Source organism: Triticum aestivum, chromosome 4B (genome assembly GCF_018294505.1).
Source record: "Triticum aestivum cultivar Chinese Spring chromosome 4B, IWGSC CS RefSeq v2.1, whole genome shotgun sequence".
Taxonomy (NCBI): Eukaryota; Viridiplantae; Streptophyta; class Magnoliopsida; order Poales; family Poaceae; genus Triticum; species Triticum aestivum.
This window is the reverse complement of record NC_057804.1, coordinates 612,127,587-612,143,434: the sequence shown is the minus strand read 5'-3', so window position 1 is coordinate 612,143,434 and position 15,848 is coordinate 612,127,587. Positions and strand designations below refer to the sequence as shown.

The following is a 15,848-nucleotide window of genomic DNA, read 5'->3' as shown; positions in this document are numbered from 1 at the left end:
GATGGGCCAACGCGTGAGCGACGACTATGATTGACCGTCCCATGGCGCGAGGTCGCCGGTCGAGGCGATGTAGGTGTCACAGTCGGAGCAGGGCGGTGACGGCCGGAGCAGGGCAGCGGGCGGACCGACGCGCGGACGGCAGCTGGCCCTGACGGGCCACCTCGGCGCGCGTGGCCGCCGGGTCGGAGGAAAGGCCGGCTGGTTGCGCCGGGGTCGGAGTAGAGGCGCTCGGGGTCGACGGCGGCGGCGGCCGACGCAAATCGATCAAGAATAGATCGGAAACCAAAAAGAAACCGCGCGATCAAGATGACCAGCGGGAGGGAGAAAATCCCAGAGCAAGGCTCGGGAAAAAGACTCTCTAGGGCAGCCGGTCAACACGACCGACAGACAAACCCTAGGTACGGGCGGCGCGGCCCCCGGCAGCGGTCATGGAGGCCGACCGCCCCGGAGGCGGCGCGCAGGTGCGGAAGCGGCTGCGACTGGGGTTTAGGATCGACTTGCGATAGATACCATGTTAGAAGGGAGAGAGAGTTTTGGTGGAATAGTTCAATGCATTGCTTGAGCCTCGCGGGCATATATATAGGAGTACATGATCTACTTGAAGTACAAGGCAAGCCAGAATATTTCCTAATCTAACCTATGTTTCCTAATACAATCATGCTCAACAGTGCTCACATACCGCAACATACCGTGCTCCATCTGCAAGCACGCCCATGCACCCCACGGAGCACAGTATACTTCACAGCGGAACCCACATTCGCGTTAAGCGCATCATAACTTTTTGACACATTACGCAACACACCTACACGTCTTGCACGTGCAATACCGTCGGTAGTCCAGTGCTTGCACAAAGCTGTACACGAGAAGAAAATCGTTTGCACAAAACCTAAGAAAAAAACATAGAAAAATCCTCCAAACCCCACTCTCTCGCACCAGGGGCACCCTCTAAGTAGTCGCACCCATTGATCCCGACCTGACCACCGAAGTTAATTACTCACTTCCCACCTTCACTTTACAAGCGAAAATAAGTTTTTCTTGTCATGCTGACCCCCATCTCCCCCCGACGCATATGAAGCCTTCAACTCTGGGTTCCATTTATTGAAAGAGTAAAGTGCATATTACCCCCAACTTATCGAAAAGGTCATATTACAACCCCGAACTCTGAACCGAACAAATTACTCCCTACACTCCAGACACCGTACAAACTAACCCCCCTAATTGTTGAATTTATTCGATTTTTAGCCCTCAGCATCTTGAACCCGGTTTTAATGCCCCATAGACAACACATCATCTTGGTGGAACCGTCAACTTACCTGAGTCAACTATGATTCGAAAAATCATAACCCCTCCCATTTCCTCTATATTTCTCGACATACATATCGCCGTCGTCATAACCGTTATGGGCGAGCTCGCCACTAGGACGCTGCACACCATGATGCCCGGAGGAGAGCCACGACACCCCGTCTGAGCGGATTAAATGACAATCTGATTCACTGCCCGTTGAGGAGATGAAATGCACATGTGGCTTATGGAGGCATGATAGAGTCGGAAGTGGGGGTGGTGGGGGGGGGGGGGGGTTGGTGGTGAAGAAGCGGAGATCAATAGTGGCTGGATTTGGCGCGATGTGCATCATTAAGGTCGTGTGAGAGAGTGGGAGGATATGCACAAGGTGGGTACGACCTGTGGCGAATCCAGGATGAAAATGAAGGGTGGGCTCAAAGTTAATGACGGGAAAATTAAATGTCATTTTAAGGGAAAAAATATTATCACATAATCTTTTGCAGAACAACCTTAAATAATCTCATATTACAGCTGGAAACATGTACTATTTGCATGCTTTTTTCTGTATTTTTGCAAAATATTATATTTGGAATGAAATTTGGATCTGTATAGCTAAACAGCTACCTCCTAATCCATTTGTCAGAATAAGCTCAAAATTTCCCAGATTACTACTAGAAACATTTTATTATTTATGGATTTTCTAAGAAAATATATCAAAATTTGAATTTGTTTAGCAAAATAGCCACTATCTCCTAATCCTTTTGTCCAAATAAGCTCAAAATATGCTTCTCTTCACATTTGTAAATATGCAAATAAGTTGTGTTGGATACCAATCAACAGTTCATGAACTAGTAGTATTTATGCTATTGGCTTGACACAATATTTTGAGGATTTCACGTATAGCTTAGTAATTTTTTCCTAAAACAACCGATGCCAACTGCCAGCCGTTTGATCGTGGCTCCCGATGTGGGGAAACGGCTACAGCTTGCCGCGCGTCCGCTCGCTAGGGTTGAAGGCATGGAGCTGCTGTTGGTGGTTGTGCCCGTCTGCTCCTATTGGCGGTTGTGCCCGTGCGTGTGTGAGGGTCGTGGAGTACATGGGTTGAGACTTGAGACATGACAGCTAGGCTAAGTAAGAACGGTAGTAGTAGTAGTAGAAAAAAATGATTTATTGGAGGGTAGGCTTGAGCCTGTTTAAGCCTGCTTAGTAGAATCATCTCTGGGTATGACGATGGCTGCTGCTCCAGCCATCGAACTAGGAATCATAATGGATGGGCGGTGACAGTAGGTGAGGGAGCAGGCGCTGCATGCAAGCATGGTAGTCAGGCAGGGACGGAGCCACGAATTTTGTATAGGGGGGGCGAGTTGCAGACTTGAGCTCTTATAGGCAGTTGGGCATCGGTTAACCATAAAAAAAATTCCTTGCAAAAACCTAAGCCTGAACTAGTGTTTTCATTAGTGTGAACACTACAAAAAACTATTAAAATGTGCATTTTTGGCAAGACAAATTTAGTTTCCAAATTGATTGCATTACGAATTTGGTAGACAATACAATATCTATCTATTGATTCCAAATTCAGTTTTCATGTCGATCAATTAACAATCATTCGTTTTAACCCACAAAAATCAGATATTTGAAGCTGATATTAATTATGAGAGTGGACGTACCATACACGCAAAGAGGATGTCAGATTCCGTGCATCATCTCCTCCGTGGTCGCTCATGGTGGTGGTGTTTCTCCTAATCTCCTTTATGGTTGCTGAGGAAATGATCAATTGGGATTGCTAGGCTTGAACGGTTGGAAGCAAGTGCCCTAGGAAACGTTTTCCATTCTTCTCTTCCTCTTCGTATCTACACACAACAGCCAATATTTCCTACTGTAATTAACTTCTCATGTTCGTAGGTTTTTTATGGAACAACCACACAAATTAGAGCAGATTAAAGATCAGGAGATGAAGTAAGGGACTAACCGTGCAGGTAATCAGCCGTGGCGGATCTCGATCAACCCCCCTATGATCTTCGCTTGGAGACTGAAGCTAATCTTGCGGGTAGGCGGAGATTGGAGGCGACGACAGATGGAAAGATCGCACGAGCCGCAATCTGCGTGCGTTCTGTTGGAGCGATATAAAATCGTGTCGATCGCCAGGATTGTAGCAGACTGCGTTGGTGCTCCTGGTCGCAAGCCCTTGACCGGTGGGCTCTGTTTTCTTTGACCTCGATGGTGGGCCTTTTTTTTGCTGGGTTGTGATCTGTTGTTTCTTGTACATGGGCTGCCCGAGGGGTTTCACGGTGTTACACGAGACAAGTGGACAGGGGGGGCGAATCAAGTCAAAAGGCCTGCTAATAAACGGATCTAACTAATCGCTATTGAGGAGAACAACTTCGTTGGGGGGGGTCTAGCCCCCCCTCGTCCCCCCTTGTCTCCGTCCCTGTAGTCAGGTGAGGGTGGCGGTGGGAGGTGTCTGTGTGTGAGTGAGGGAGAGAGAGAGAGTGGGAGAGAGGAAGAGAAAGACTAATTTTGACTGGGCCCATGGATGACTTGGCTAAGTTGTGGGACCCACCAAGATGACATTATCGCTCGTGTGGCATCAAAACTGGGTTCGGGCTGCCTAGGGTTGGAAATCAATCTGTTTCAGTATTTCATGCCAATAATTTGTCCGATATTAGAGTTCAGAGTCATAAGTTGATCTTTTTGATAAGTTCAGGAACAATGTGCTCTTTGCTCTTACTCAAATAAGAAACCAGAGTTTTGAGTTGCATAGAGCCAACATACATTTTTGACAATATTTCTCTATACTCGGAGGTCTAAGCGAAATGGAACAAACCTTACTTGACCAAAGCTTGTGAACATTATGACATGACCAAAGATTTTCCTAATCACATTTGGGATTATTTTCCTCCCAGTAAGTTTCATTTGTTTATTGGCTAGAGGTAAGGCAAGGCGAGTTCTCTTGTCGTTGATTGTACCGAGTGTGGTTCCCAATCTTAGGGATCAGTGTTGTGTTGTTTGCCATCTTGGCACTGTATCGGCCATAAGGGGCTGTACTGGCCAGTTGCCTTTTTTCTATGAATGGTGATACACCTCTCCATGGTGTATTCTAGGAAAATAATCTATTTATTGTCAGTCTTTGTCAAAAGTTTTGGCAATTAATTTCATTGCCACACTATTTGTTGTTTGCCACACGCTAATAATAAAGTTTTGAAGAATTGGCAGTTTAGATGTCCATATATTAAGTATGAGAAAGCAAATATTTTGGTGAAGTTTGTCTATCCGCCAAACTAGATCAATACATTTGATATTGAGGTGAACTAGAATTCGGTTTAGTTGTACTATCTCTTGTTTGCTTCATTTTTTGAACTCTGTTTGCCTACACATAAGGTAGGGCAAACACCCTAGAATTCTGCATGCACCTATGCCTAAGAGAGACAACCATGTAACCTAGGAACATCCGTAGAGATATTTGTGGGACCATGCAATATACAAATGTACTACAATTTATCAGCCTACACCAAATTAACCGGTGAAGGCATGCAACAATTTCAATTTTCTTGGACACATGCGGGTTGGTTGAACTTTTTTTTGTGAAACACAATAAAAAAATAGTTGACTGATGTAAATTTAATTGGAAACTGGTATTTAAAGTTGTTACAAAATTATAGTTAAATGAAAAGGATTGTAACTTAATCTCTAGTATGAATATGTTTGATTAACTTTCACAAGTTGCAAATTAAAATACAGTAGTCAAGATCACAAATTGTCAAAAACGAGTTTCATAAGTAAAAATGTTTAGTATAAAACAAGCTTTCATTCAAGTCAGGCCCGCCACTTCAACATTAACATAGAATGATACACATAGTTTGTTGACTACTAGATGATACCACACGCGTTGCTGCAGGACACCTAGTTGACCTTATGGTATTTATTATGTAAAAGAAAGAATGAAATGGCAAAGATATTGAGAATTTGACAACAATGTGATAACGAAGAGTAATTTATGCATTGGTAGAGTAGGTTTCCTAAACTATGGACAGTGTATATGTCAACCTACTGGATTAACAATGCTTTGATCATCGAGAGATTATCTTAATTATCTAATAGTAGGATAGACAATAATAAAGGTGGTGTTGAGAAACAGTGCGTCCATCAAATTTGTAGGAAGCAAGAAGATAAGTACATGGCATTTGTAAAGGTAAAAGCCAAGACTGATGTACACCTTCCTCTTTTTCCTTAGAAAGTTGAGAGATTTGCAATTTTCATATGAAATAAGACTGCTAGCTTGTCAGTTTTATAAAAGAATAGATAATAGCAAGTCAAGCGTTGAAATTTTGATGTGAATTGATCAACAAAATATTGAACCTAATATGAATGACGCCACAAAGAGCCACTTTTAATTGAATATGCTAGCATGCAACCTTACATGAAGATAAAAAAGTGGGTTCTCTAAAGTGAGTAACTAACATTATGTGACAAAACTAAAAAGGAGGTCACCCTTACTGGATGCTAGAACGCTTCATATTCTATTAGTACAACGGTTCTTTTCCTACATGAAAGTATTAACTAACAGGTGATTTAGTAACATATCTGCTCATATGAAATTTCTTGATCTGGCTGAGTCAGTATGCACCTATATTTAAGAAATAACTTTTAAAGCATTGCATGTCTGTAAATCTACCTCAAGAATCAATAATATTACTATAAAGAAATATGGTGCTGGAGGGGTACAATTTTTTTACTGTTGGAATTAAGCGACGACACAGAGAAAATGATATATTCTATTTCAAAATGGATGCTGCAACCACATACATACCAGAAGAATCAAACTGAGAATCCTCTATGGTTGCAACAATTAAAGGTGAAAGTAAAAGAGATGAAATAAGGAGCCGCATACATCAAGAAAGGTCCAAAACCTAACATGAATTATGTCTATTAGAATGGCCACACATGTTAGTATATCAAAGCTGAAAATTATTGTTTAATAGAAACAATAGTGCAAAAGAATCGTCAAAAGAGATAACCATGGCCAAACCACATGACCAATTGCTTAATTCTAAACCGGAACTGCTAATTATGCAGTCAAGGGACCATATACAAATAAGGAAAATGGAATCCAATTTAGTTAATCTAGTAATGATTTAGGTATAACAAAGTCACCATCAGCAATCAAATCATTCTGAGTGCTTGAGGCGCAGACATGTAGCTCATAGAATCCAACTTCAACAAGAAAAGGCACCAATGTTGATTGATTCAATCTAGCAGCACCAACCTGAGCATGGATGTGAGGCTCGTACTCATAGGCAACATTAGATGGAACTAATGGGAGCACCTGAGCTTGGGGAGCCGCAGGGAGTTGAACCGTTCGGGGTTATCGTATGCGTAGCACAATCATGTCTACCATCTGGCATTCTGTAAGCATCTCCGACGTGCGCCTGGTGCTGCATAACTCAAACACGAAGCTGTAAGAATAGATCCTGGATCTGGAGGTGGTGTCGATGGCGGTGAGGGGGATGTGTAAGAATAGATCCTTGTGAGGCGGTTACGTCCACGACATGGGGGCGACAAGACGCGGACGAAGATGAGGCCGGACTTTCCGGTATTGGGATCGCAGAACACCACCACCCGTAGTGCTTCGCAAATGCTCTGAATGTGGGTGTTGATGCCCCCTCCTCCTCCACTGGTAGCAACTTGTCTTTTCGATGGAGGAAGATGAAGAAGGAATCAGAAATTTGTTGGTCTCTTTTAAAGACAAAATAGTGGAGGAGATGAAGAGGATTGAGATTTGGTGGAGAAGAAGGAGGAACCGGTGGAAATAAATTGATGGGGCAGTAATTGATGGGCTGGTTGATGGGAATCTTCTAGAGACAGAAAACGCTTGTGTGTGGAGAATAAAGAAACAAACCAGCTAGCCATGCATTGTGCCTTCAGGTGGGAATATACTGACGGGGAGACCGGTGACGTGGTACTATGCTGATGTGGACAGTGTGCATGTCGAAAGAATTGCTAATAGTGTGAATCAACTTTTTAAGAATGTTAGATATGCATGATTCATTGATCAATAATGAAAATCTTCCACACATTTTTGCTGAGTTATGTGCTTGCCAGCTATTAAACCAAAACTCAATGGCCTCTACCATGGTGATGCAGCTGACACAAAGCCTGAAAAGGTTGTTTAGATCATGGAGGAGTTGCTAAACAGTTGGTAATATATTAGGGCATCCTGTATAAACATCCACTTAGTATAATTAAGTTTATTTCAAAAAAATTGGTTGGTGAACATCGGAAATGATATCATAAACAATAAACCAAAATTTTAGCTAACCGATCATTTTGGTTTAGTTTCCCGTTTATGCAAACATAATGGCTCACAACTAACATATTCTTCACCAGTCACACGCCATGTTATAGGGGAGTTATCATCTCTCTCTTTCTATTTCGCAAGTTGGGTTTGGATCTTGCATGCATGCCCACATGAGGGGTGATCTTGAAAGGTTGGTTGCATTGCATGCAGGCTATATAACTGTAGTTTTATATTTTTTGTGAGGTGTGTGTGTGTGCCTAGAAGCACCACTTATTCAGTTGAAATCTAGCTCTGCATGCACAATTCGGTTTTATTCTGATCAATTGATGAACACCAAACTGAATATAATTCGGATAAATAGAGTGAAAACCAAATTTATCGGTATTAATTTGGTGTTCAATTCATCAGTTTTTATGCCCATGCTAGTATTCCACACTTGTATGGGCCGTGAGTACATCTAGTCCAAACAACCTATGCAGCCTTTGATACTTGCTAGTGGTGGTGGAGGGAATTTCCTAATTGATGCTTTCCATTTAGCAGCTTTAGTGTAGGTTTTTCTGTAGTGATTTCTACCTATTTTGGAAGCCTTCTAGAAGATTCTTGAATGGTTTTCTTGTTGCTTTCTTTTACTATTTTTCTACTTTTAAAAAAAATTGTTTGTTTTTTAATTATTTCTTCTTATTTTCCTGTTTCTTTTTCTTTTTCATAAATTCAAAAATTTCAGAATTCCATTTTTTTTCACATTTTCCAAAAAATGTTTGAAATTTCAAAATTTTATGCACATTTTTGAAAAAATTCTCACCTTTTTAAATGTTGAGAATTTCAAATTTTTTGTTCTTGTTTGATATTTATTTTTCCAATTTAAAAAAATGTTTATATTTTTCAAATATAATAATCATAATTTTTTTAAGAAGTCAGTGTTAGCAAATTTGTTCGGAGTTTCAAAAATTGTCTTATTTAAAAAAATTATTCATATCTATTTTTTTTAAATTAAGGCTTCAAAAAATGTTCACGTTCTAAAATTTGTTCAAATTTAAAAAATGTTCCCATTTTTAAAAAATTGTTCATGTTTCTAAAAAATATTTGAATTTTCAAAAAATATTTAAATATGTGGTGAATTATAGTTGTTATACACCATGCTGCTTATTTAGACAAATAAAAAAATCAAACAAACAAACAACAAAGCCTTTAGTCCCAAACAAGTTGGGGCAGGTTAGAGGTGAAACCCATACGATCTCGCAACCAACTCATGGCTCTGGCACATGGATAGTAAGCTTCCACGCACCCCTGTCCATAGCTTGTTCTTTGATGATACTCCAATCCTTCATGTCTCTCTTAACAGACTCCTCCCATGTCAAATTCGGTCTAGGTGACCTCTCTTGACATTCTCCGCACGGTTTAGCCATCCGCTATGCACTGGAGCTCCTGGAGGCCTGCGCTGAATATGCCCAAACCTTCTCAAACGATGTTGGACAAGCTTTTCTTCAATTGGTGCTACCCCAATTCTATCTCATATATCATCATTCCGGACTCGATCCTTCCTCGTGTGGCCACACATCCATCTCAACATACGCATCTCCGCCGCACCTAACTATTGAACATGTTGCCTTTTAGTCGGCCAACACTCAGCGCCATACAACATCGCGGGTCGAAGCATCATCCTGTAGAACTTGCCTTTAACCTTTTGTGGCACTCTCTTGTCATAGAGAATTGCAAAAGCTTGGCGCCACTTCATCCATCCGACTTTGATTCGATGGTTCACATCTTCATCAATAACCCCATCCTCCTGCAGTATTGACCCCAAATATCGAAAGCTGTCCTTCCGAGGCACCACCTTCCCATCAAGGCTAACCTCCTCCTCCTCACATCTAGTAATACTGAAACCGCACATCATGTACTCGGTTTTATTTCTACTAATCCTAAACCCTTTCGATTCCAAGGTTTGTCTCCATAACTCTAACTTCCTATTTACCCCACGTCCGACTATCGTCAACTAGCACCACATCATCCGCAAAGGGCATACACATGGTATATCTCCTTGTATATCCCTTGTGACCTCATCCATCACCAAGGCAAAAAGATAAGGGCTCAAAGTTGACCCCTGATGTAGTCCTATCTTAACCGGGAAGTCATCAGTGTCGACATCACTTGTTCGAACACTTGTCACAACATTATCGTACATGTCTTTGATGAGGGTAATGTACTTTCCAGGGACTTTGTGTTTCTCCAAGGCCCACCACATGACATTCCATGGTATCTTATCATAGGCCTTTTCCAGGTCAATGAACACCATATGCAAGTCCTTTTGCTCCCTGTATCTCTCCATAAGTTGTCATACCAAGAAAATGGCTTCCATGGTCGACTTTCCAGGCATGAAACCAAACTAATTTTGGTCACACTTGCCATTCTTCTTAAGTGGTGCTCAATGACTCTCTCCCATAGCTTTATCGTATGGCTCATCAGCTTAATTCCACAGTAATTAGTACAACTCTGAACACCCCCCTTGCTCAAGAAGATTGGTACTAATATACTTTGTTTCCATTCTTCTGGAATCTTGTTTGCCCAAAAAATGAGGTTGAAAAGCTTGGTTAGCCATACTATTGCTATGTCCCCGAGGCCTTTCCACACCTCAATGGGGATACAATCATGGCCCATCACCTTGCCCCTTTCATCCTTTTTAAAGCCTCTTTGACCTCAGACTCTTGGATTCATGGCACAAAATGCGTGGTGGTCTCATCAAAGGAGTTGTCCAGTTTAATGGTAGAACTCTCATTCTCCCCATTGAACAGCTTGTTGAAGTACTCCTGCCATCTATGCTTAATCTCCTTGTCCTTCACCAGGAGTTGGTCTGCTCCATCCTTGATGCATTTGACTTGGCCAATATCCCTCGTCTTCCTCTCTCTGATCTTAGCCGTCTTATAGATGTCCCTTTGGCCTTCCTTCAAGCCTAACAAACTTTTGGGTTTCATCTCCATAAGAGTGACTGAGTTTTACGTTGGCTCGCCAAGCCTATCACAACCCTCCTCCTTTACCTGGGCTTGGGACCGACTATGTTGAGACAACATAGGTGGAGTTGCGCTGCTTATTTAGACATTGTAGCCTAATCAATTACAGTGGCTGCGATGACCGTTCATTCCCGGGAGGCCCCTAGTTTGGTCCTTCATACTACCCACATGATATATATTTTTGTATTTTTTCACTGTTTGCACGCTGTTGGGCCAGCACAAATGGGGGCAGGAGTAGAGCTACATGCAAACAAAACTGTGCTATGGCCCACCCAAGCCCAAGAGAAAGCGGTGAAGAGTGAAAGGGGATATGGGCTTTGAGAGCAAAATTTCTGTGATTTCGTTCACCTTGGTCCCCTGTGGCCCGCCCAACAAATTTTGGGTAGCTCCTCTAGTGGTTGGGAGAGCCCTTATGCCGGATTTGTACTTTCTTTTATGTGGAAATTTGAGTGTTTCCGCGCTGCTGGGTTGGCACAGTTGGGAGAGCCCCAAGGCGGCGCGTGTCTATTGGACGCGGTAAGCGTCATATAGGAGGTCCCGTGGTGGAGCATACAACCAAACTGGCATTGCCATCACAAGCAGCAATAGGTAGGATTTCAATATACGCTAGAAAAAAAGGATGAGACAAGTCAACGAATGCCCCCAATTATGAGCGACAAGTAAGCCTCACCATCATGCGCCTCGCACGCCATCCCCTTCATGTAGTTTGCATATGGAGGCATTTTCAATATATTAGTCAAATGCGCACGCAAGAAAATAGGTCTAAGCATTTCAAAAAGTGTTCAAATTGTTCCTCATCCTTATTCTTAGGTGGTTTAGTTGGAAAATGCATAGGCTTTTAAACCCATCGTTCTCTTTCTTTACCATGTTTCCTAGCAATGAAATCACTTTTATCATGTCATTTGTTCTTAGGAGGTGAGTTATCAAGATCAACAACTAGTTCTATTTCTACATCATTATCTGATTGAGCATCAACATGAACATCATTACCATTTTCATTATCATTATCACTATTATTATCAGAAGGTTTTTCTACTACATATCCACTCGGAGCATGCAAAGTTCTATCATTTTTCTTCTTTTTTTGACAGAAAGATTGTAAGGGAACCCCCTACAGTATAATTGCTGCAACAAACCCAAATTGTAAGTACCATGCCTTGAACCTCGGTGGGTGGGAAGGCATCAGCCCCTTCCCACCACTAGGCTATGCCTTAGTCTGCTATCATTTTTTTTCTTATTCTTCTTCTTAGATGAACTAGGCACATCATTATTAGTTCTCTGAGAATCTTGCTCAATTCTTTTAGGATGACCTTCAGGATACAAAGGTTCCTGGGTCAATCTACGTCCTCTAGTCATTACCCTAACAACATGATCATTCATTTTATTATTCATCTCATTGAGCAAATCATTTTGTGACTTGGTAACTTGTTCTAGCTGAGTATGAACCATGGATGAATGCTTACTTAAACCCTTAACATCACTAGCAATTTTAAACATCAAGTCACTCAAACGTTCAATCATGAACGCATTGCGTTTCAATTGCTTCTTAACATACATATTAAAATCTTCTTGCTTAACAATGTAGTTATCAAATTTTTTTATAAGGAATATCACCTTCATCGAATCTTATAAGAGAATTTGCCTCTACTACCTGTGTCGGGGTGTCGACCCCATGTATTTCTTTAATAAGTGGTAAATTCTGAACGTCTTCAGCTTTAATACCCTTTTCTTTCATAGATTTCTTTGCCTCTTGCATATCTTCAAGACTGGGGAATAGAATACCTCTCTTCTTTGGAGTTGGTTTAGGTGGTGGTTCAGGAAGTGTCCAATCATTACCATTTCTCAATATATTATTCAATAGTTCTTCAGCCTGCTCAACAGTTCTTTCCCTGAAAACACAACCAACACAACTATCTAGGTAGTCCCTAGAAGCATCGGTTAGTCCATTATAAAAAATATCAAGTATTTCATTTTCCTTAAGAGGATGATTAGGCAAAGCATTAAATAACTAGAGAAGCCTCCCCCAAGCTTGAGGGAGATTATCTTCTTCAATTTGCACAAAGTTAAATATTTCCTGTAAGGTAGCTTGTTTCTTATGAGCAGGAAAAATATTTTTCAGAGAAGTAGTATATCATATCTTGGGGACTACGCACACAACCAGGAGCAAGAGTATCAAACCATTTCTTATCATCACCCTTTAACGAGAAAGGAATCAACTTAAGAATATAGTAGTAGCGGATCTTTTCCTCATGAGCAAATAGGGTGGCTATATCATTTAATTTAGTAAGATGTGCCAAAATAGTTTTCATTTCATAACCATGAAAAGGATTAGATTCAACCAAAGTAATTAACTCAGGATCGACAGAGAATTCATAATACTTATCAGTAACAAAGATATGTGAAGTAGTAAACTTAGGATCATATTTCATTTTCTCCATTATAGATTTTTCTTTGAGCTTACTCAGTAATTTCTTAACATCATCTCCATCATTAGAAGCAAGAATTTCTCTAGCTATCTCCCCATCCATAACACAACCCTCATGTATCTTAGGTAGTTCAATTCTAGGAGAGCTAGGTCTAATAGGTGTATCATATTTCCATCAATCTCAGCACTCTCAATTTCTTTAGCTCTAGCAAGTTCTTCAACAAGGAATTCACCTAGTGGCACGGTTTCATTAAACAGAGTACTAGCATCATCAATAGCATCATTCATAGCAGAAGTAGCGTCATCAATTACTCACGACATATCAGAATTAATAGCAGGTGGTGGTGTTGCAAGCTTGCTCAAAACAGAAGGTGAATCAAGTGTAGAGCTACATGGTAGTTCCTTACCTCCCCTCGTCTTAGAGGGAACGATCTTGGTTCGATTATCTTTCATGTTCTTCATAGTGATCAACAGGTATAATTCCCAAGTGACTCAGCAAATAGAACTATGATCCCCGACAACGCCGCGAGAAAAAGATCTTGATAACCCACAAGTATAGGGGATCGCAACAGTTTTTGAGGGTAAAGTATTCAATCCAAATTTATTGATTCGACACATGGGGATCCAAAGAATATTTGCAAGTTTTAGTAGTTGAGTTGTCAATTCAACCACAATTAAAGAACAAAATATCTGGAACAAAGTGATCAATAGCACAATAGTATGATAGTTTGATAATCGCGGTAATAGTAGCAATAGCAATAGTAACAGTAACAATAGTAGTAGCAGTTTTATAGTGATTGTAATAGCAGCAACAACGAAAGTAACTTAGCAATAACCAATATGAGAGAATCGTAGGCATTGGATCAGTGGGATAATTATGTTGGATGACATTCATCATGTAATAGTAATAACCTAGACCGACACACAATAGCTCCAATTCATCAATGTAATGTAGGCATGTACTCCTATATAGTCATACGTGCTTATAATAAGAACTTGCATGACATCTTTTGTCCTACCCTCCCGTGGCAGCAGGGTCCATTAGGAAATCTAAGGTATATCAATCCCTCCTTTTAATAGAGAACCGAAACAAAGCATTAGCACATAGTAAATATATGAACTCCTCAACTACGGTAATCACGGGAAAGAATCCCAATTATTGTCACCTTGGGGTATGTGGATCATAACACGTAAATAGGTGCATACAACTTGCAAGATCGGATCAAGAACTCAAATATATTCATTAAAACATAAAGGGTTTAGATCTGAAATCAGGACACTCATGTCCTAGTGACAAGCATTAAGCATAGTAAAGTCATAGCAACATCAATCTTAGAACATATTGGATACTAGGGATCGAGCCCTAAGAAAACTAACTCAGTTTCATGATAAATCTCATGCAACCCATCATCGTCCAGCAAGCCTATGAAGGAATTACTCACTCCTGGTGGTGAGCATCATGGAATTATTGATGGAGGATGGTTGACGATGATGACATCGTCGAACCCCCCTCTTCAGAGCCCCGAACGGACTCCAGATCAGCCCTCCCGATGAAGAAGACGAGGTGGTGGCGGCTCCGAATCATAAAACATGACGATTCCTTCTCTATGATTTTTTTGGACGAATATGTACTTATGGAGCTGGAGTTAGGGTTGCCAGAGCTGGCATGGCCCACAAGCTTGCCAGGCGCGCCCTGGGGGGCACACCCCCTGGGCTTGTGGCGCCTGGGTGGCCCTCCTCTGGTAATTCCCTTTGCTATTATTTTTAATATATTCTGAAAATATTCTCCGTAAAGTTTTAGCCCAATCCGAGAACTTTTATTTCTACACAAAGATAACACCATGGCAATTCTGCCGAAAACTGTGCCAGTCGGGGTTAGTTCCATTCAAATCATGCAAATTAGAGTCCAAAACAAGAGCAAAAGTGTTTCGAAAATTAGATATGTTTGGGACGTATTAGTGGCTTCCCTCTCCTCCTCCTCCAACTTATATATACTAGGGTTTTTTGCTCTATTATTTCATACAAGTTTTTGGAGCCTCCTCTAGTTCCTCTAGTTCATGTTCTAGTTGGTCCTAGTTGACTAATTAGATCTTAGCTAATCCTCTTATCCTCATAATTAGAACCCCACTGTGGTTGTAATCTCCTCCCTCTAATTATCTGGCAACGATTAGCTCTGAACAACGAAGCGCTACCGGACCGTGAAGATTGCAAGCTTGCAACCAAGTAGAGAGGTCGTGATTTTGGTGTTTAGTTTGAGGGACTGTTCATGGGTGGCACGAGGGATCGTTCACCGATGCTTCGAGGGAATCCAAGTATGATCTAGACCGACATGTTCTTCTTTCTCTATAACTTGGTGACGGTAACCACCGTGATCCCAACCCGTTATGCATCTTCATATTGATCTTGGGTGATCCTAGGAGCGATTTTTTGTTTCCTACTATGTTTCCCAACAGAAATGCAGTGCTGGATAACGGAGACTGAATCTTTTAGAGAGTAGGAAGTGAGGGGGGGGGTTAAGAAGCGGAGATCAATGGTGGCTGGATTTGGTGCATTGGGCATCATTAAGGTTGTATGAGAGAGTGGGAGGATATGCACAAAGTGGGTACAACGACGGCTGCTGCTCCAACCAACCATCGAACTAGGAATCATAGTGGATGGGCGGCAATAGTAGGCGAGGGAGCATGCGCTGAATGCAGGCGCGAAAGTGATGTGAGGGTGGCAGTGGGAGGTGTCGGTGTGTGTGTGTGTGTGTGTGAGAGAGAGAGAGGAAGAGAGAGAGAGACCGATTTTGACTGGGTCCATGGATGACTTGGATAAGTTGTGGGACCCACCAAGATGACAA

General features: G+C 41.5%; 1 long non-coding RNA gene across 1 annotated transcript; it reads right to left on the bottom strand.

Annotated features, from left to right (window-relative positions):
• Positions 1-2,631: 2,631 nt before the first annotated feature.
• On the bottom strand, positions 2,632-3,706 carry LOC123089398 (uncharacterized). Its single transcript, XR_006442278.1, has 3 exons — positions 3,251-3,706; positions 2,949-3,131; positions 2,632-2,718 (listed from the first exon to the last, which is right to left on the bottom strand). It is a non-coding gene; the product is annotated as an uncharacterized lncRNA (long non-coding RNA).
• Positions 3,707-15,848: the final 12,142 nt, after the last annotated feature.